General features: G+C 36.4%; 1 long non-coding RNA gene across 3 annotated transcripts in view; it reads right to left on the reverse strand.

The window, feature by feature from the left end:
* LOC309623718 overlaps nucleotides 1-23,619 on the reverse strand; it is a 929,788-nt gene extending 906,169 nt beyond the window's left edge. For all 3 annotated transcript variants that reach the window (XR_014241493.1, XR_014241494.1, XR_014241495.1), the window contains exon 1: nucleotides 23,464-23,619. This is a non-coding gene — a long non-coding RNA (uncharacterized lncRNA). The remainder of the gene's footprint in view (nucleotides 1-23,463) is intronic.
* Nucleotides 23,620-24,148: the final 529 nt, after the last annotated feature.

Raw genomic sequence — 24,148 nt, forward strand, 5'->3', positions numbered from 1 at the left:
TATACTAATTAATTTTTATGTATTGAGCTATGGCTAGGTGCCAGAAGAGGGACATATTGATAAACAGGACATAATTTCTGTTACATGAACTCACAATATAGTGGGAAAGAGAAAGTAATAATAAACTTGCACTATAAACTATGTTATTATTAAAATGTCCACTGCGCACTATAATAGCCTAGAGACTAAAAAATCAATGAAGAATTTTCAGACGTGGCATTCTTTGTCCTGCTGGTGAAGATGAATAAGTCTTTTTCAAATAGGTAATAAAAAAAATAAGTGAAGTATCATATACAAAGTCAGAGCAAAATAAATAAGGTTAAGGTAGAAAGAAATAGTTAAAATTTCAGTATAGCTGGAGGTTAGAGTGTTTGTTGCCAATTTGTGTGATGCTTCCAATGTCATATATAATGGATGGTAAAACCACCTATAGGATAAAGTTTGTTTCTTTATTCCAACATACATTTTTAGAACCACGATTTATGGTGAACTAGAATAAGACCTTTTCGGAAAGAAGCTGTTTAGAAGGAGCATTACACAAAAGAGTTCTGTTCTTTGATGACTTGATTTATGTATACATTGTGAAATAACAACCAAAACCAAGGTAATTAATATATCCATCACTTCACACAGGTACCTTTTTCTTTTTTGGTTTCTTTTTCTTTTTTGGTGGTGAGAACACTTAAAATCTACCCTCATGGCAGATTTCAAGTATACAATACAGCATTGGCAATCATTATATTGTTGTACGTTAGATCTCTGGAATTCATTCATCTTACATAGGTGAAACTTTCTACCCGCTTTCTTGATCAACATTCTATTCCCACCTCTACCCAGCCCCTGGCTACTACCACCCTACTCTTTGCTTCTATGAGTTTGGCTATTCTAGATTTCACGTAAAAGGGAGATGTATCAATAGTATTTGTCTTCCTGCATCTGGCTTCTTTCATTTAGCATAATATCCTCCTGTTTCATCTACTTTGTTGTAAATGGCAGGAAACAACGTAACTGTTTGTCAACAGATGAATGGATGAAGAAATGCAGTATATATACACAAAAAAATAACATTCTCAGCATTTTGAATCTATACTAGGGGTTGCGAGGTGATTGCAACAGTTCTAAGCAGTATGGGTTCACACAAAAAATATTCAATAGCAGGATAAAGAAATCTTTAACTGTTTTGTTAATAAAGAAAATACTGTCTAGAATAATTCAGATAGATTTTCATTTTTGGCACTATGAATATGCTGTTAATTTGATGTGCAATCACTGATTTTTTCCAGTGATTATACTATATTTCTAGGTTGGGATCCATAGGAGAAAAAAAAAAAGAACATCAGGAGTCAAGCAAAGGAAGATGAAATTAATTTTAATGTTGATAAAGGTGATAGAGTATGACAATATTGAGCTTCCTATGACCACACCCCAAAATTGAACAAAAATCACTCAGTCATTGTTATCACTCACAAACCCCACAGCAGGTTACCCTCCCTGAGGAAGAGACTGTAATAGCTTTTAAAAGTAGTAGCAGAAAGAACCTCTCTAGCAATCAACCAGGTTTTGCAAAAGAGAGAAGGAGGAATTCCTACATTCTCAGTTTATCCTTACAAACTCATCTTTTAGAGCAGTGATGCCATTCTGGTACAAGGTCCACCTGTATTTATTTAGTGGAGCCCCCTTGACATGAAAATATGAAGCCAGGAGAAAGGAAGATTTCCTACAACAATGTTTAAAGAATGAATTGTATTTATGTGTGTCTTTCAAACATTTAGGTAGTGCTGACAGATTTTTTTTCACTAAGATCATCGATATATATATATATATGTATATATAATATATATGCACATATATATATCTATATCTTAAATTCATTGCCCCAAATAAAGCATTATATTATAGATAATACAGAAATTTTTGATGTAAACAAACGCAAGTCACTACTCATATAATTCCATCTTGCTCAAAATATATTCTACTCCATGGGCTATATTTATATAACATAAACACTCAATGAGTACATTCTTTGTAATACCTATGTATTGTGTATTTATACACACACATAAAATGAAGAGAATCTCTGATAAGTGTGTAAGTTTGATGAGTTTTCAACAGACTGACAACTTCCTTTTGCTTTGTGAAATAGGACATAAAGTCATCTACTAAAAACAGACAAAAAGAATGGACCATAAGTTTGGATACACTAAGTTTTTACATTTCATTTACTTTTTATTCTGATAATCAATTATTTCTATAAACCTGAAGTCCTCATAAGTAACTTACAATTGTACATACATAAAAAGTATTTTAATTTTTCAAAATAAATATTTGAATCTTTTATTATAATATACCCAGTTGAATACATTAAGATTTCTCCTCTAATTATCAAATTCTAATAATATGTCACATGGAAGTCAACGTATCTTGGAAAGTTTCAGTCTGATGCACATAATTAAATCTAAGGCACAACATATACCTATTTGTAGCTAATCGCCTTTTTAGAAACATATATTCCTTTCTTTCTGTGTCAGAAAATGAAAGCCAATACTTTTTACTATAGCTGTATGAGTCTGCCAATTTTACATTTGTCAAAATAAAAAAAAATTCGGCAAACGATGCTAAATTTCCAAACCTTTAATGGGATTAAAATTTACATATAGATTTCATGGCTTGGATAATGTCGGGTTTTTTTCTTTGTTTTTCACTGATTTAAAATCTCCTTCCCTGGAAAGCAACATTTCCATTAAAAGGAAAAGTACAATAAAATACATACTCTTGGATGCACTGCAATAATTGGTTAAACTAGGTCTTTGGTCAGAACAACTTTAACTTTTTATTTTAATTTAAATCATAGTATAATATAAACCCTTAACAATGTAAAGAATACTTATACTCAACTTAAGTCTATACAACCCATCTCAAAATTTAAATATATACATTTCTGGTTTAAAAATTTATCCACTTATCTATATTATATATGTTTTATGTTTCTGCATAACTTTTAAACCATTCTTGCCAAAATTGAAAACATTATTTTTAGATTAAAAACAAGCATCTTACCCAAATATAGTTATTGATTATCATCAAATATATTACTCACAGGAGTAAACTACGTTCTTTTTTTTTTTTTTTAAACTACATTCTCGATAATGATAAGAATATAACCAATCATTACTCTGCTGAGAATGCTCACAATCTATTTGTAGATGTGTGACAAAGGCAATGGAATAAATAAGGTGACATATGTCAAATATATGTTTTATACAGAAATTCAGAAAATAAAATACTTCCCACTAGATCATAAATCCTTGAGGATGAAGCTATATTTGTCTTCATTTTATCTTCAGGTCCTAGCTTAATATCAAGCATACTTAGGCATGTCATAAACACATGATAAAATTAACAAAATAATGGTGAGACTATAAGGCAAAGACTGACCTTAATCTATGCATGAATGGAAGGTTAGAGTATAAATAGAACAGCAGGCTTTTTACAGTCATAATTTTGTTTTGAAACACATTCAGAAAATAGTTTCCAGGAACAAATGATAACTATAAATAGAGACTGTGTTTACTATGGTGGTCATCATATTTATACTTAAATTTTAGATTTAGCCATATTTTCAGTATAGGAGAATAAATTTTATAACTATCCCATTAAAAAATGCCTGTTTTAAAACAAATCAATTATTTGCACACATAGATTGGAAAAGATATGATATTATTTAGTAATAATCTTCATGCACAGTTCAGGAAAGAAATAGGTTGCTGTTTTACTTTTATTTCTTTATATAGAGATAAATATTGTAAACACCAGTAAAAATGTGTATTTTCTCCCAGAAAGCAGATATATCCCAGATGAGAAAGCAAAATGGTAGGGATAAATGGAGCACAAGTAACTGTGCAAAAGCCAATCAATTTTTAACATTAGAAAATTACACATTAAACTTCATATTAAAGATGCTTACATTTGATGTAAAGTAAGTAAATGATATCAAACTGGCTTTAAAATGTTGTGCTGGAGCAGAATGGACACTGAATTGGGTGAATTATTCTACTAACTACTGGTATGAACTTTGGAAACTCTTACAAATTTTCCATGCCTCAAGATTCTAAGTTGTGAAAGAAAGAAGTGGAGATTAGACTATATTAAGACTTAGACTTTATGAACCCGATTCATTCAATTCATAAACTGTTCTTCACTATTAAGAACAGGGCTTTTGGAAGCTGCATTAAGTCTTTCTAGCTAATTAGTTTAATTTACATGTAAGCCATAACTTTATATGCAGGGATATTTGGCTTCACTGAATTCCAACTATTTTCCCTTATGCTAAACTAGTTAGTTTCCACTCATTTTTTGGCCTTCTTCCTCAAATGAGCTAAACTCATCACAAGAGTCACAGCAGATAAGATGAGCCACTTGTATTGAAATCATTTGATGAGCACTAACCAAGAAGTCATTCTGTAATCTATTATTTACATTTTCATTGCATTGATTACTATTTTCCAAATGTTCTAGAAAAGAATGGAAATAAATTATTCCAGATATTTACCTTAAGCTTTACATTTGATCCTCAATTTCAAATCATGATTAGCCTTGATAAACCCCAAATTTACTTCATTATCACCTTATCTTAATTTTTGCAGAATTTAATGACATTGTGAAACCTCCAGTCTGTCTAGAAGACTAACAATTTCTTCAAATTTATTTAAAAAACTAACTTCGGCAATTTTGTTTTGTGTTTTTCATCTGATATCCAATTCCTTACTGTTGTTGTTTTTGCTTTAATACATATCTCCTTCTTTGTGCTTGCTTGTTTTTAATCTGTTCACTTATTTTTAGTTTCTAAAAACGGAAATATAAAGTTTAAGAATTCTTCTTTTCAAGTAAGAAAATTTAGAACTATACACTTCTCCATTAGCACAGCTTTGGCTGCATTACATTAATTTCTTTTGATATGGTATGTTTTCATTAGCATGTACTTCAAATTTTTGCAAAATACCTCATAATTTCTTCTTTGAACATTGGTAGTTGACTTGCCAAGCCAGGGTGGGCAGTGAAATGCAGCAGCTCAGCTTCCATAGAGGGAAGACTTCCTTAAGAATGAAGGGCAAAAACCCACTTATGCCCATTGCCCTTGTCAGGAAAAGTAAGGAACTCAGTTGGAACTTAAAGGAGAAAAAACAAAGCCTTAAAAGCCTGGGTTCAGGGTCCTAGATGGGCAAGCAGGAGACTACCCAGCAATTTACTGGGGAAATCCTGGAAATGATGAGAGATATGAAGATTTTGTAAAGTTCTCTACATATCTCTGACTGGAAATCACAAGCATACACCAGGGAGAAATAAGACTGAACAGAGGAAAGCTAAATTTGAGGCACACTTTAAATCCTCCTGGCTTTGTTCTACACAAGCTACAGTCAGATCCACTGGCAGTGATGGAAGACTTATGTGCTTTCAGTATTCACACACGACTTTTACCCAATCATTGGCTGACCAGAAACACAGGCAACTCCTAGGATGCAAAGCTAAAAAATTAAATAAGAAAAATAAACATCAAAAAATGGAGCAGAAACAACAGCAGCCTCAAATAGTAAGAGAGACTTCTTATAGAATACGTTAGGACAAATTATAAACATATAAATAAATAAGTGAATAAAACCTAATCAGAGGGACTTCCCTGGCAGTTCAGTGGTTAGGACTCCACGCTTCCACTGCAGGGGGCATGGGTTGGATCCCTGGCTGGGGAGCTAAGATCCTGCATGCTGTGTGGTGTGGCCAAAAAAAAAAAAAAAAGAACTAATTCAGAATTCAGAGTTGCTATAATATGCTACCTAAAATATCCTAAAAAGAGAGAAGAAAGACAAAAGAGCTTAAAACAATATTTGATAAAACAATGTTTGATAAAAAATATTAATCATAAGTTCCATGATGCTGATGAACCCCAAATAAACTTAATACAGATGCCCATACATAATACTTAACTACTAAAATTAAAGCATAGAAAGTGTTGAAAACAACAAGAGAAAACTCTTATTGGATACGGAAACAAAAATACTATAAATATGTGACTTCCCATAAGAAACTATGGAGGCCAGAGGACAGTGGAGTGAATGATGCATTCATAGAACAGGAAAAACACAAACAAAATTTGTCAACAAAGAATTCTATATGCAGCAAAATATCCATTAAAACAAAAATCAGTGTGAATAAAGACATGCCCAGAAAAGGAAAGACCGAGAAAATTTGTTACTAGCATATCTAACTTATAAGAAATGCTATAGGAAATCCTTCAAATGGAAAGAAAATACCTACAAAAAATAACTCAAAATTACATGAAGAGTCCAGAAATGATAAATATGTGGGTTAGTATGAAAGATGCATACATATACCTTTCTATGTCTTTTTTAAAGTTTCTTTAAAAATTACTTGTATAAATCATTAGTTGTAACACTTTAATTGTTCAGTTTATAGCATGTATAGATATAAAATATATGACTAAATATATGACAAGAATAACACGAAAAAGTAGGGAGGAAAAGGAAATACATTTTAGTAAATTACATTTCAATTCTTAAAGGAAACACACACAAACACACCTACCTCAAACTATCATTAAAAACTGTCAGTACATGGAAATATGCTTCACTCTCTGAAATGTCAATATACTATTACACATTGGAAACATAATAATTTATATAATCTTTTCTTATATTGATCAGATCTATTTCTAATATTTTTATTTTACAATAATACCACATTGGACATGCTTTATATATGTATTTGCAGTCTATTAAAAAGATTTCTAACAAGAAATACATGTTTGATATAAATTTGACATAGACAATGTGTAAACATTTTAATTTTGAGAGGAATTTAAATTGCCCCCGTTCGTAACACTAAGAGAGAAATTATTTTTCCTGTTCCTTTCTAACATAGAGCATTATGAAATTATTATTTACTATACCTGTGAACATAAGAAAATATATTTTGCGAACAATTTTTTTTATGTTCAATTGCCTGAATTTTAGGTTCAAGTCGAACTAGTTTTCATTTTCATTAATTTTTGGTACTTCTTTATCAGGAACTTCCTTTATACATCTGTTATTCTTTTGACTCTTCACTAATTATTAAATTATTGGTCACATAGATTTTCTCACCTCTTTTCTTTGTCTATCACCTTAGTTATTGGTGTCTCTCATTATGGGACAGCGTTAACTTTTTCTGTAGTTCAATGTGTCAATATATTTCTTGTGGATTGGTCAGGACAAAAGGCAGCAGAAACATCTGTGAATTGATGTTGCTGAAAGCACAGAGCTGAGCACTGTTAAAATGAGGACAGTGGCTGGCAGAAACTGGAGAAATGTACAGGAAACAATTTTAATGGAACAACAGTATCCAGGGTCAGAACAGGGCAGCTACAATACATACTCCCAGTCAGGTACAAGCCATCCTGTGAGAGGAGAGGAGCTCTGGTTTGTGAGAACAATGTATAGCCCTCAAAATTTCCTGAGATTAAAGAAAGAAGGGTAGGCAAGAACAAAAATCTGCCTTTCTACGTTGGGGATTATTGAGGTGGAAGGTAATGAAAATATTATGTCAGCTATTAAGAAGATATCTATAATATACTACCTTTTAAAATACTTTTTCTCTGTACTGATACAACACAGAATATAGGCAAATTTCTCTGTATTCTAAGATACATTTGAAGACAGTATAAATGTAAAATTTCATACTCGCTTATTTTTAATTATCAATAAATTGTAAAGCTTGTCTCATGTCATTAGCATATTAATTTTTAAAATTAAAGTGTATTTTTTGATAAGTTTATGAAACTCCATTATATTATTAGGACTGTATCTGTTTTATCTTTGGTATTTCATTTAGAGCAAACTTTGTTGTTGTTATTGTTTTTTGGCTGTGCTGCTCAGTTTGGGGAATCTTAGTTCCCTGACCAGGGATTGAACCCATGCCCCCTACAGTGGAAGCATGAATCCCTAACTGCTGGACCACCAGGGAATCCCCAAGCTTTGTTGCTTTCTATTCACTGATGACATTTTCAAGATTCCAATTTCTTAATCTTTAACTGAAGCCTGTAACCTTTTTTTTTTAATTTAATATAAATATATTTTGGAGTTTAAATCTTAAAAAAAAGGACTATTATAAATAAAATTCACTTACTTTTAAATATGTGAAAATAAACCTATACATAAATTCTGCAGGGTGTTGTCTAGATAATATTTAGATAAACTTAAGAAGTAACATATTCACGGAGAACACTGGAATCACAACTAACAGCTGAACAACCATCAATAAAAAAATGCTGGAACCTACCAAAAAAGACACCCTACATCCAAAGACAAAGGAGAAGCCACAACGAGATGGTAGGAGGGGCACAATCACAATAAAATCAAATCCCATACCCACCAAGTGGGCGACCCACAAACTGGAAAACAATTATACCACAGAAGCTCTCCCACTGGAGTGAAAGTTCTGAGCCCCATGTCAGGCTTCCCAGCCTAGGGGTCCAGCAATGGGAGGAAGAGTCCCCAGAGAATCCGGCTTTGAAGTTGAGAGAGATTTGATTGCAGGACTTCCACAAGACTGGGGGAAACAGAAACTCTACTCTTGGAGGCCACACACAAAATCTGTGTGCACCAGGACCCAGGAGAAAAAAGCAGTGACCCCATAAGAGACAGGACCAGACCTACCTGCTAACACCGGAGGTTCCCCTGCAGAGGCAGAGGATGGCTGTACCTCACTGTGGGGACAAAGACATTGGCAGCAGCAGTTCTGGGAAGTACTCACTGATGTGAGCCCTCCCAAACGCTGCCATTAGCACCACCAAACAGCCTGTAGCCTCCTCAGGCCAAACAACCAACAGGGAGGGAACAGAGCCCCACCCATCAGCAGACAAGCGGATTAAACTTTTATTGAGCATGGCCCTGCCCAAGATCCAGCTCTACCCACTACAAGTCCCTCCCATCAAGAAGATTGCACAAGACTCTTAGATAGCCTCATCCACCAGAGGGAAGACAGCAGAAGCAAAAAGAACTAGAATATTGCATCCTGTAGAATGAAAACCACAATCACAGAAAGTTAGATGAAATGAAACAGCAGATGATTATGTCTTAGGTGAAAGAACAAGATAAAACCCCAGAAAACAACTAAATGAAGTAGAGACAGGCAACCTTCTGGAAAAAGAATTAAGAATAATGAGAGTGAAGATGATCCAGAATCTCAGAAAAAGAGTGGAAGCAAGGATTAAGAAGATGCAAGAAATGTTCAACAAAGACCTAGAAGAATTAAAGAACAAAACAAACAGACTTGAACAATACAATAACTGAAATGAAAAACGCACTAGAAGGAATCAATAGCAGAATAACTGAGGCAGAAGAACCCATAAGTGACATGGAAGACAGAATGGTGGAAATCACTACCACAGAACAGAATAAAGAAAAAATAATGAAAAGAAATGAAGACAGTTTGAGAGACCTCTGGGACAACATTACATGCACAAACATTCGCATTACAGGGTACCAGAAGGACGAGACAGAGAAAGGACCTGAGAAAATACTTGAAGAGATAACAGCTGAAAACTTCCCTAACATGGGAAAGGAAATAGTCACCCAAGTCCAGGAAGAGTCCCAGGCAGGATAAATGCAAGGAGGAACATGCCAAGACACATAGTAATCAAATTGGCAAAAATTAAAGACAAAGAAAAAATATTAAAAGCAACAAGGGAAAAACAACAAATAACATACAAGGGAACTCCCATAAGGTTTTCAGCTGATTTATCAGCAGAAACTCTGCAGGCCAGAAGGGAGCAGCAGGATATACTTAAAGTGATGAAAGGGAAGAAACTACAACCAAGAATACTCTACCCAGCAAGGCTCTCATTCAGATTTGATGGAGAAATCAAAAGCGTTACAGACAAGCAAAAGCTAAAAGAATTAAGCATCACCAGACCAGCTTTGCAACAAATGCTAAAGGAACTCCTCTAGGCGGGAAAGAGATCAGCAACTTAAAACAAGCTTGTACATTCATAGACTGCTATATCAAAATCTCATAAAAACAGCAAACCCAAACTACAATAGATACACACACAAAAAAGCAAAAGCAACGCAAACTTAACACTAAAGGTGGTCATCAAGTCACAAGAGAACAAAACAGGAAGGAAGAAAAAAGACCTACAAAAACAAACCCAAAACAATGAAGAAAATGGCAACAGGAACATATATATTGATAATTACCTTCAATGTAAATGGATTAAACGTGCCAACCAAAAGACAGCCTGGCTGCATGGGTACAAACACAAGACCCGTATATACGCTGTCTGCAAGAGACCCACTTCACACCTAGGGACACATACCGACTGAAGGCGAGGGGGTGGAGACTGTACCCCATACAAAGTGAAATCAGAAGAAAGCTAGAGCAGCAACACTCATATCAGACAAAATAGACCTTTAAAATAAAAACTGTTATAAGAGACAAAGAAGGATACTACATAATGATCGAGGGAAGATGTAACAACTGTAAATATATATGCACCCAACATAGGAGCACCTCAATACATAAGGCAAATACAAACAGCCATGAATGGAGAAATCAACAGTAACACAATAATAGGGGGGACGTTAACACCCCACTTCTATCAATGGACAGATCATCCAGACAGAAAACCAATAAGGAAACACAGGCCTTAAATGACACATGAGGCCAGGTGGACTTAATTATAGTAAATTAGACTTGAAATGTGGTTCACCTCGTCATGTTTTCAAGAATTCAGAATTATAACATTATTTCTGTGACTTTAGTGAGCATCTTATTATGAATTAGGGGAAAAAGTATAATCTCTCTCTGGAGTGCATTTTGGCTATGTTTGCCTGCACATTAGAATTTTATAAGATGTGCAGTCCTTCTACTTCCTTTTATTTAAAAAATGAGTCCACATTTTTTTTTGAGAGATGGTATCAGGTGAGAAGATCCTATTTCAGTACTCCAACACTTTTCAACCACTCAGTTTCCTGACATTTTTCCCTTCCTGGGTAGCATCAAAAGGCAGTATTGTGGATGTTCTGAGATCTCTATCTCTGTATCTTCTCCAGTTTCAGATCAGGCTGTTGAATGTATTGTGGATATTGAGAAACGTTTGTTTCTTTCCACTGTGACCTTTCTGATATTTCCCTTGAGAGGCAGTTAACAAAACATTAACCAGAATTTTCAGGCTTAGTGTTGCTTTGTAAATTAAGAAACATGCAGGGCTCCCAATGTGTTTCAGGATGCTATGTATTACTGGAAGCAAATACAATCATTCTCTTCTCACTGGCTTCAGAAACCTTGACATCTCTGTCTTTGTATCTTGGTTTAAAAAATATGTTGAAAATCATATTTAAGACCTCACCATTTAGGACTTCCCTGGTGGCGCAGTGGTTAAGAATCCACCTGCCAATGCAGGGGACACGGGTCTGAGCCCTGGTCCAGGAAGATCCCACATGCCGTGGAACAACTAAGCCCGTGGTCCACAACCACTGAGCCCGCGTGCCACAACTACTGAAGTCTGCACGCCTAGAGCCTGTGCTCCACAACAAGAGAAGCCACCGCAATGAGAAGCCCACGCACCGCAAAGAGTAGCCCCCACTCACCACAACTAGAGAAAGCCCACGCGAAGCAACAAAGACCCAACGCAGCCAAAAATAAATAAATAAATAAAGATTCTGTGTTTTTTTTTTTTTTAAAAAAGATCTCGTCATTTATCAAGAAAGCATGGATGATGGCCTTTATACTTAATACAATAACCCCAAATACGGAATTAACACGTGCATTGTTATTTAACCCTGAAAATATTCTTTCTCACAACTGTTAATAATCTTTAGGGTACCATCATCAAGAAAGAAAGTTACTATAGAGAAATATCCCATGCCAATACTCTATAACATAATAACACTTTTGAGCCAAAATCTTGTAGAGATGTTTTAAGTAATATGAAGAAAATATTTGCAAAGCACATCAAGTTGTTTGGAAGTTCAATGTCAGAACAAACTATATTAAGAAGTAAAACACAATTGGGGGTAGATTATAGAGGGTATACTTTATTATTTATCTACAATGATCTGCTGCATGTATATTGACAATTCCACTATGTCTCACATTTCCTGTCTATAAAAATTAAGGGATTTCATAATTTTCTAATGTTCCTGTGAAAATGTTAAGAAAATATATGGCTTATTTAGAGATTATGTTTTAATGTCATGAAAAGAATTTGTGTTATATTTAAATTAGAAAACTTCCCTTGGAGTTATTCAAGTTAAAATTATATCTATGGATAAAAACAGATTGGTGCCTACTGGATTTTTTAAAGGAAGAATAATCTTGTGAAAAAGTTTAAAAATCAAATTTTAATTTGTGGGTCTGTGTTTGTATCTTCTTTTTGATTAAATTTTATATTTTCTCTGCAAAACACTGTATCTTTCACCCTATATCATCTTTTCTGAAACATGTACATACAATTATATAAATTGCATTGTTCCAAAAAATGATTTTAAAGCTTTAGCAACGTAATGATTTTACTAAAGATACTTTTCCTTGAGCAGTTTTTGTCTACAGAAGTAGGCACTGGAATATACGGCACTCTTACATAGTAAATCCCATAATGAAGATACACAAAGGGCAGCGGAAAAGCAGCATGCGGTGCAGCTATATTTCCCTGGTGGGACAGAGAATTGTATACACAATGTTAATTTTTCAACTTGAAGTATGTAAAGTTTTATACAAAGATAAGGGTGCAAATTTATTTTAAGAATAAAGAGCGGGCTTCCCTGGTGGCGCAGTGGTTGAGAACCTGCCTGCTAATGCAGGGGACACAGGTTCGAGCCCTGGTCTGGGAAGATCCCACATGCCACGGAGCAGCTGGGCCCGTGAGCCACAACTACTGAGCCTGCGCGTCTGGAGCCTGTGCCCCGCAACGGGAGGGGCCGCGATAGTGAGAGGCCCGCGCACCGCGATGAAGAGCGGTCCCCGCACTGCGATGAAGAGTAGCCCCCGCTTGCCGCAACTAGAGAAAGCCCTCGCACGAACCGAAGACCCAACACAGCCAAAAATAAATAAATAAAGTAGCTATAAAAAAAAATTAAAAAAAAAAAGAGAAACATTATGAAAAAAAAAAAGAATAAAGAGCACACCTTGTAAATCATGGAGCTGTAAAAGCACGATTACTTCAGGTCATAGCACTATATTCTGTGTGACTTGAGTGGAAAATAAAGCAGAAAAGGCAATATGGAGCTGGGAGCTTTGAATACCTTGATAAAGAGATTTAAAATGGAAAATCTTTACTTATTTATAACAAGAATGAGTAAGAGTGAAATCATTAGATAAGGACTGGTCTTTAGAGAAATAAGTATGGGGCAATGTAAGCAAAAAAAATTTATATTACTAGTGTTACACCAGTCTAATGGATAAGTTGAATATATATAATCTGAGTTAGATATTATCTTAAAACTAACATAAGTATGAGATTTCTAAAAGTCTTTGTTTCAAATCATCCTATCCCAGGGCTATAAGCTATTCTACATTACCCTATGCACCCTGCATACCACACATTAACACACACACACACACACACGCACATCACAATCATCACTGCCATCCACAAAAGAATCATCAAATGTAATTATCAGAGATGAAAATATAGATAAATTCTGGAAGATATTTTATCTACCCCATAAGAAAGAGTATAACTTTCATATTCTAAATATTTGCAGTTGTGCTCAATTTGAAAAATAGGTGAAAGTAGGAAATTCTCAGTGAAATAAGATGACTAGAAAAGTAAGAAAGATATGATAAGAGATGCAGGTGTGCAGGTTACAGAACAGTCCACCAGATTCTAATAAGATAACAGTAGGGGCAAAAATCAATAATCATTGTTCTGTATTTACATGCCACTTTAGACCTGAAGTTATTAATATATATTTGCTAGGTTATTTGATCCTCACAACTGTTCTGAGGCAGGGAAAAACAGACTTGAAATGAAACCAGAACTCCTGTAAATAGATGCATTATGCACCAAACTATAAAATTACATACATTCATATGCTTTACCTACTCTATTTTTTTTTTCTTTTTTGCTTCTTTAAAATTTGATAATAATGGGCTTTCCTGGTGGCGCAGTGGTTAAGAGTCAGTCTGCCAGCGCAGGGGACACGGATTCGAGCCCTGGTCTGGGAAGATCCCACATGCTGCGGAGCAACTAAGCCCGTGAGCCACAACTACTGAGCCTGCGCTCTAGAGCCCGTGAGCCACAACTACTGAGCCCGCAAGCCACAACTACTGAAGCCCTCGCGCCTGGAGCCTGTGCTCTGCAACAAGAGAAGTCACCGCAATGAGAGGCCCGCACACCTCAGAGAGGAGTAGCCCCCCTCGCCGCAACTAGAGAAAGCCTGCACGCAGCAACGAAGACCCAATGCAGCCAAAAATAAATAAATAAAATAAATTTATTTTTAAAAATTTGATAATACAGCCCATCTTTTAATATGAAGCATTTTGTTCAGATAAGCATTTGATTTCATTAATGAAATAGGCACAAGTAATTATAAAATAGATATTCACACCATTAGATTAGATCGGGATAATTTATATAATATCTTAAGTTTATTAAGAAGTGTTAATATAATTCAGATAGGAAATAGCATCTTACATATTGTATGAGTTTCCTATGACCGCTGTAACAAATTAGTATAAACTTGGTGGCTTAAACAATAAACATTTATTCTTTCACAGTTTAGGAGGCCAAAAGTTTGACATCAGTATCACTGGGCTAAATGTTGGCAGGGCCACGATCCCTCTGAAGACTCAGGGTCGAATCTGCCCCTTGCCTTTTCCAGCTGATACTGCCAACATTCCTTGGTCTGTACCAGATCACTCCAATCTTTGCCTCCATAGTCACACTGCCTTCCTGCCATGTGTCTCATCTCTGTCTCCTTCTTATATGCATATGTGTGATTAAATTTAGGGATCACCCATGTAATCTGGATACTCTCCTCATCTCAACATGTACATTTTAATGAGGTCTGCAAAAGCCTTGCAAAAGCTTTTCATTTTTCCCAAATAAAGTAACAAGTACCTTGTGAGTATTTGCTCAAGGGATTAGATCTTGATATCTTTGGTGGGCATAATTCAGCCTACTACAGTCTTCTCTCTGGCCTCCAATGATTCATGTCTATCTATAACAGATGCAAAATATATTCACCCATGCCAAGATCCCCAAAATTCTCAACACAGTAAAGCATCAACACAAGTCCAAAATGTCGCCTAAATACTAGTTCCAAAATTGCAAATCTCATCATCTAAATCAGTTAAATTAAGATTGTATTAGACCCTGGGTATGATCCATCCTGAGACAAAATTTTCCTCCATCTCTATACCTGTGAAACTAGAAAGTTATCTGCTGCAAAATACAACTGTGAAACTAGAAAGTTATCTGCTGCCAAAATACAACTGAGGGATAGACACAGTATAATATTTATAGACATTCCCATTCCAAAAGGGAGAAAATGGAAGAAAGGATTCACAAATTCCAAGCAATTTCATAATCAAGAAGGGCAGATTCTCAGTAAGTTTTAAGACCTGGGAACAACCCTCTGTACCTTGACTCCAACATCTGCAACACAGCTCCATCTTCTGTTGCTGTGATTTTGGCTTACATCTCTTCTTCTGAGCCCATTGCTATGACCTCTGGGCCCAAGTCTCTGCCTTCAGAATCATCTTTCCTTTTACTTCAGAGGGAACATATGTGTGCTTCTCAGTAGCTTTATCACCCAATTGCCTGCCTGTAGAGTTTTGGTAGTTCAAAGGCCTTTCTTCATTTTATCCTGTGTTATCCATTCCAGTCCAATCTGGTAGTGTTTATGGTGGTACAACATTCTCAAAAACCTTTTCAGGTTGCCCAGGTATATCACAGGGATTCACACCTTTAGCCACAGCATCCTCCACAGATCTTTGGTTTGATAATCCCATCTTTATTCAAGGCTTCTTCTGGTTGAGTGACTTCATGAGCCATTTATGTAATCTCTTCAGCACTAGTAGCAGGTTATCCAGACATGCCATGGGCCTTCTCTCCAAAGTATACTTTCCTAACAGTTACTATCCTAATTTTATCATATTTTGCCATCTGATAGGCTGTTTCCCAAATCATCAAGTGATGGTTCCCTTTTGCTTAAGCTTTTTTTTTTCTTAATTTATATTTGTCTGCTTGCATTTTGATATTATCAGGTTAACACCTTCAATGCTTTGCTTGGAATTAACCTCAGATAAATATCCAAGTTCCTTGCTTACAAGTTTTGCTTCTTCAAACAGTTGTAGAACACAATTCAGCTATTTCTGTCACTATATAGCAAGATTCGCCTTTCCCTCGGTTTCCAGTGGTATGTTCCTTATTTCCTTCTGAGCCCTTTCCTTTAACCCACATTTCTACCAACAGTCTGTTTATGTGCATCTAGATGTTTTCTATAATGTGGCAAAAAATTCTTCCAACCTCTATACATTATTTGATTCCAAAGCCCCTTCCATATTTTCAGGCATTTATTACACAATATCCTATATCCCTGTACCTAAATCTATAGTAATTTTCTAAGGGTCGTTAAACAAATCACTACAAACTTGGTGACTTAAAAGAACATACATTTTATTGTCTCATTGTTCTGGAGGCCAGAAGTCCAGCATCAGTGTTACTAGATCAAAATCAAAGTGTTGGCAGGGCTTCACTCCCTCCAAAGCTCTAGGGGAAAATCTGTTGCTTGCCTCCTCCAGCTTCTAGTGTCTGCCAGCATTCCTTGGCTTGTGTTACATTACTCTAGTCTCTGACTTCATCTTCACAGTACCTTGTGTATTTCAAATCTCCTTCTGCCTCCCTCTTGTAAAGATATATGTGATTGCATTTGGGATCCATGACTTAAGATCCTTAACTTAAACACATGTGTAAAAAAGACCATTTTTTTTCCCCTAAATAAGTTGACATTTACAGGTTCCAGGCATTAGGATCTGATACCTTTGAAGAGTGTTTTTTAGTCTACTATACATACTTTACATAACACTGCTTTTCAAAAAGCAGTTTCATTTTATTTAATTTCATGAAAATTTTGCTATTATTACCCTGCAGATTTCAGAAGTTTTCCCTTCCTAATAACGCATAATCTTATCCTAATTATTGAAATAACTAAAGAATAATCAAATTTTTCAGAATTCTGAAAATCATTTAAGGGATGTTAGAGCAGATACTATTTTATTGTTTTATTTTCCTATTGATACATAACATATAGGCTTTCTCTAGAGAAATGGTGCTTTCTCAGTGGGCTGTTAGTCTTATTTACATTTTATTCTCAGGCATTCAGTAAATGGTTTATCATGTGATTATCATTAAAGACTTAGATTATTGCATTATAAAATGGAACATTCCTTTTATATTTTAAAACACATAAGAGTTCATTACCTTCTGACAACAGCCACAGCTAGAACATTAATGCATATATTTAATATTCTCTGTTAAGCAGCAGGTTATTTCAAGACAACCTGCTGATTTGAAGTAATGGGATGATACAAAAGTATAGCAATTATAGGTGTACTATCTGCAGAAATTGCCAGTCCCTGTATTTCAGCTCATTATCTACAAGCTTCTTCAAAGGACCAAATGAGTCTCCATCACTTGCTCCTGGGGAGTGAAGCTGTTGCGATTTGATTTTGGAATGATATCTCCAGAAGTATAAAATACTTGTATTTTGAAATGGAGATACTTACTCTCTCACAGATCTGCCTGGTGACACTCTCTGCTTATCTTAAGTGTACATTCAGTATGAATCACTTAGGAAATCTGAACCAGCAGAAAGCAAGATCCTTTCTGCTCACTTGTTAGTTAAATGCAAATACAGAGCATAATTAGGGTCTTGTTTCTGGGATATAAGAGTATGCGTATTTGAATAAAGAAGTGTCATAACACAAAATAGCGTCAGACATAATAAAGTAGACTTTGGAACCACATTGTTTGAGGTGAACTCTACCTATGCCACCAACTAGCCGTGTGACATTGATCAAGTTATTTTTCTCCTCTTCAGTAAAATAGGAAAAGCGCCTGTGGTCAATTGTATTATTCTTTCAAATTATTTTCTGCTTTCACAAGAAGCTCATACAACACCTCCTGGTGTCATAGTGCTTTCAGACCCCCTCCACGTGGGAGGAATACACACCACTACACCACTGACATCAGAATTAATCATGTGACTTGCCTTTGGCCAATCAAATGTGAATGGGTGGAATGCACCACTCCACAGCAGAAGCTTTATGAATCATGAAGTTCTGCCTTCACCTACCCCACTCTTGCACTAGGACAGCATGTTTCAGATGGAAGTTGATGTTTAAACCTGAATCTTAGAGTTAAGAAGTTGTGATAAATAGAGCTGCAGCCAACCCACAGACAGTACATACATGAGCAAAATATCAATCGCCCTTTTGTAAGCTACTAAGATATTGATGGTAATGGAGAATTGCACATAACCTAGCAAATCTGTGTAACAGTAGTATCTACTTCATGTTCTTATTTGAGTAAGGCTCAGAGAAAGCAGTCAATAATAAGCCAGGTACACAGAAGTACAGAAATATGTTTTGTTATTATTATTACTGTTATATTTTAGAAATCCAAGGAGTGACAGTGTAAGAAATGATCACACATTAGATTTTAAAGGTGTAAGAAATAAATTCTGTTTCACTGGTTGTAATATACTCTCCTAAGTCTAGGAATGACGGGTATGATTTTCCAAATTCTATTGGGGAATAACAATAGAAACTGACTTTTGGAGGTGTGAGTTTTCAAATACTCATGAGATTTATTCATTCAAAAGAATCAGATAATCTCCCAAATCTTTCATATTTCAGACAACACTGCCACTGCCTCTTCCTCCCCAACAACAAAACCAGTGAATGCATTATTTCCAGGGCTGTGTTCATTCTTTGTACTCTCAAATATGTTTAACAAGATTTCATTTGGAATAGGATAAAAGTAGCTTTCAATAATGATTCTTTAATAGTAAAAATGAACTTTAAAATGATTTGCTGCACTATTCATGTAACAAGCAGGAACACAAGGGGATAAAAAAATTGTTTGAGAAAGTCACAATAATGCCCTGTTCTGCCACGAAATTCTGGTCCTATCCCATGAACTCTCATCTATTTGAAATTGAAGTGGCCACACGTCTTCTGAACTTCAAGAGACTCTAATTTAAGTACAAGTGATAATTCCTGTGCCACTGTGTTTTTATTCATTGTTCTATAATTTAGTATGTATCACTCTAAGTAGATCATTAGATCCTTATGAGCAGGAATTGATCCTCTACTTCTATGTATCTACCATTGGCCCTAGATGACTGGTCAAATTAAGTCATTTGTTTAATTTCACCCTATCCATTAACAGATTACAGTCAACCCTCTGTATCTGCAAGTTCTAGATCTGCAGATTCAACCAACTGCAGATCAAAACTATTCAAAAAAATCCAGGAAATTCCAAAAAGCAAAACTTAAAGTTGCCTCCCACAGAAACTATTTACATATCACTCACATTATATTCGGTGTTATAAGTAATCTAGAGATGATTTAAAGTATACAGGAGGATGTGCATAAGTTATATGAAAACACTACACCATTTTGTAGAAGGAACTTGGGCATCCGAGGAGTTTGGCATCCTAGGGGGGTCCTGGAACCAATCCCTTGTGAGAAACTACTGTCCTGTATACGGAATGTTAACGTAGAGCAACTAAGAAGAATTTATTTCCTCATTCTTACGGCTTGCTTGGTTCCACCCGTTTCCAAAATCCATCAGCCCAACTCCTTTGGTGGTCTCCTTATGAAGGAGGAATTTCTAGATTCTCAAATGTAGAAACTTGCTTTTGGTAGCATTGTCCTTCTACAATGTTCATTCTAGAACTCAATAATAAGTCAAATAAATATTTCATTTGCAAAGGAGCACTTATTTAAATGTTTATAATCAATGTAAAAGTAACTTTAGAGATATAATTGATCTGGTAATGTCAAATGCCAGCTGAAATTTCTGTCTTGCCCTGATTGCCATTTAGAAATTAGGAGTACAAATCAACTGAACTTTTCCAGGGTCAATTGTGCTTTTAAAAGATTTTTATTTATTATTAATATGTGTTGAGTACCAGTGATACATGAAACATTACAGGAGAGCTAAATTTATATATAATGACTATTTGATTATGAAACTACATAAAAGAGACTGACTATAATGTTGCTGTTCCTCATATCTATAAAATAATTATTTTGCTCCAAACAGTACATTAGGTGCATGCATTTCCTCATTTAACCAATGCAATGACTCAATATAGTAAGTATAATTATAAATCCAGAATTATGAAGGGGTTAAAGAGCCTTAAGTGTCTTTATCAACGCCACAGAGCTAGGACTTGGCAGTCAACAGAAGATAGGTTTATATCATTGAAAACGAGTTTATATCACTGCAAATTCTGAGTTTTAAGTGTTACAATATTTGCCTTCTTTTACTTCATCCGTATAATATTGAGTAGAAAACAGGCTTTCACTTTTGTTTTGGTTTTAGGATGAAAGTAATGCATGTTCATTAAAGAAATATGTGAAAAGTGTGGAATAGCATAAATGAACTGACGAAAGAAAATATATAATGCCAGCAGCTTATTTTCCTTAGTCTTTTTTCAGTGCTTTATGTTGGCGTTCAGATCAATACGCACGTGCGCACACACACACACACACACACACACACACAATCTGTAACACTGTATGTCAAAGCTTTCACTTAATATTATGGCATAAGCAGTTTTTAAATCATTGACTATCCTCATAAAATACCGGTAATTTGATGCATAAGAACTTCATCATGTAATTATACACAATAAATATCGTGTTATTGTTACATTTAAGTGTGTTTTCTATCTTGAAAAAAGGAAGATTCACTGACATTACAAGTGTGTGGGATTTAGGCGTCTGCTCATTTTTTCAGAATGCTGTGAATACTAGGTCAAAAGGAATGAACACTTTTAAATCTCTAGACAGCTCTTGAAAAATTTGCATTTTTAAAGATACATGGAATACCATTTATAAGTAAAAGATACAAAGAGATACAAAGGAGTTCAGGGTAACTTTTACTAGAGAAATGTTAGAGCTAATACAGAGGAAGAAATCTTCAGTGGGATCTTTGAGGATAAGAATTTCTACATAAAAATAATTCTATAAATACTTATTAAGTACCTCTCATAAGCAAGCCATTGCATTATGCAGTTATTGGTCTTTTTACTCAGTCATCTGCCTTTTGTCAATCATGTTATCCTTCTGTGAGAAGATTTTCATTTGTTAGATGGTTTGTTTTTTGCTATTTTGAAATTGCTATTCATGTGGTCATTAATTCAATATATATTCCAGTGTGAATTACATGGCAGGTATCATTCTAGATGCTGGAACATAGTGAACAAAACAAAACTAACAAAAAATATCTGGCCTGCGTGTTGCTTATGTTCCACTGATAATGGAACCCTTGACCAGATGGGAAGGAGCAAACATTTGTGTTAGTGAAGTTATAAGTTCTTGGGTTTATATACCTTCTCCTAATATTTTCTTCAAGTGATTTAAAATAGTAAATAAAATGTACAGTGCCCATGGTAACCTTATCAGGTAAAAGGATGAGAAAGGAGATCCAAGAAACAGTGCGTCATGGGACAAAGGTATAAATGGCACATGGTTTTCAGGTAACAATAAACTATAGGGTTTGAGAAAATGTAATCATACACTACACACTGATACTGGATATGGTAGCTTGGTACAGACTCTAAAATTTTATAAGGGAAGGGAATTATTAGATTTTTGTTCTAGAAAGGTAATTTTGGTGACTAGGGGGAGAAAAGTTATGAGTAAGCAAGGGGTAAGACCATAGGTGTCAGACTAGGAAGACATTATTCAACTGCCACTAAAGTCAAAGTGTAACTTGATGGTTCTGAATTAAGACCATGGCTGTGGAAATGGAGAATGAAGAGGTAATCAGAAGAAAATCAATATTTGGTAAAAGAAGCACTTGAAAACGTGTTTCAAGATATTTTGAGATATTGCTGTACTTCTGTGTCAGAGGTTTTCTCAGTTCTTGGCAGTCCCTCACCCTCCTGTGAGGGACTAGTACATCCTTCTGTGCCAAGTGCCAAGGGCATGGTATGGTACTGGAGCCAGAGGAACTTTATTTGAAATATTGTCCTGTCATTTACTAAATTTGTGACTGTTTGACTCTATTGCACAGTTTACTGAGCCTTTGCTTCAGAATCGAAAAGTAGAGAAATAATTATGCCATACTCACAAGTACTTTAGGTATATTAAAACATATTATACGTACGAAATAATTTATAATGTATAAATTGCTATATACAATTCTACTGAGTATAGAAGAAAATAAATTTATACATAGGCCAACTTTTTATTTATTCCTATTAATAAATTATCCTGATACTTATCCTCTGTCTATAAATGTATTCAGAATTATTTAAAACATTTTTGGGGTCTGTTTTGTGGATTTTATGGTGTAAGTGTCTCAACTCCAATATGGCAAATGTGAGGAAGTAAATAAATTCATTTTTTAAGGATTATTGCATTTTTCTGCCCCCCGGCTGACCTATGACATAATTATAGTTTAGATAACTAAAACCAGTGCCTATGTTTTGTGTCTACTTCTCTGTTTCTAATTAAACATTTTGTCTATCTAAGTGTCACTGTGGAAGGCAATAAATTAATTCCTTCAGATATGTTTCCAACTGATATTGAATAATATGGCATTCCATTTTATTTGCTTTTAATGTTGTCACTTTCATAGTGAATACAAGAAGTGATGACAGGGTGTCAGGGAAGGCATTTTTGGACAATGGGTTGCTTCCTTCTAATCCACATAAGTGGAAAGAAGAAAATGCCACACAGTTGCAGGGTTTCAATTATTGGTGAAGATTTCTGCATAATTCAGTTGCCTACATAAATTTTCCCTAACGTTTCCAAGATAAAATAATAAATATTGTGTATGTTTATCGCTTTATGGTCAAAATAGAGTTATTTCAAAACAATAGAGTTTAAACAAAAAAGCCGTTGAATCTGGACATGCGGGGACACCAGCCGGGAGCCGGGCCGGTCTGGGGCGAGCGGAGGGGACCGCGAGGCTCCCACGGGCAGGCATGCAGTGCACCGGAGCGTCAAGCCGCCCGTCCTCCCCGCGCCCCGCACCGTCGCCCTCGCACCGCCCAGTCGGCGCCCCGCGGTTCCCGGGGCGCAACGAGGCCACGCCGCCGCCCGCCGCCCCCGCCAGCGCAGACCCCCGCCCTCGGGGCCTCGAGCACGCCGGGCACGCCGGAGAGCACGGACGGCCCCGCGGGTACGGAGAAGCGGCGGCTCCTGGGAGCCGGCCGCCTGACGTACCTGCGGCGGCCTCACGCTCGGGTCCGCCCGGTCCGGGATAACGGCGCCTCCGCGGCGAACACGCCTGGATCTCCATGGGGGGTGTTTACTCCCAACGCTCGCGATCCGGGCGGGGAGACCAACGACCTGGAGCGCCGGCCCCGCCGGCCGTGCGTGCCCTGCGTGCGCGCTCTGGACTCCCAACGCTCGCGATCCGGGCGGGGAGACCAACGGCTTGGAGCGCCGGCCCCGCCGGCCGTGCGTGCCCTGCGTGCGCGCTCTGGACTCCCAACGCTCGCGATCCGGGCGGGGAGACCAACAGCCTGGAGCGCCGGCCCCGCCGGCCGTGCGTGCCCTGCGTGCGCGCTCTGGACGCCGGGGGGCCCAACTTAACTTTTTTTTTTTTTTTTTTTTTTTTTTAAATTGCCACAGGCCAAGCGCCATGGCTCTCAGGGGGCTCATCTTTTTTTTTCTTTTAAATTTTATTTATTTATTTATTTATGGCTGTGTTTGGTCTTCGTTTCTGTGCGAGGGCTTTCTCTAGTTGTGGCAAGCGGGGGCCACTCTTCATCGCGGTGCGCGGGCCTCTCACTATCGCGGCCTCTCTTGCTGCGGGGCACAGGCTCCAGACGCGCAGGCTCAGTAGCTGTGGCTCACGGGCTTAGTTGCTCCGCGGCATGTGGGATCTTCCCAGACCAGGGCTCGA

The sequence above is a fragment of the Balaenoptera borealis genome, assembly GCF_965194805.1.
Source record: "Balaenoptera borealis genome assembly, chromosome: 2".
Lineage (NCBI taxonomy): Eukaryota > Metazoa > Chordata > Mammalia > Artiodactyla > Balaenopteridae > Balaenoptera > Balaenoptera borealis.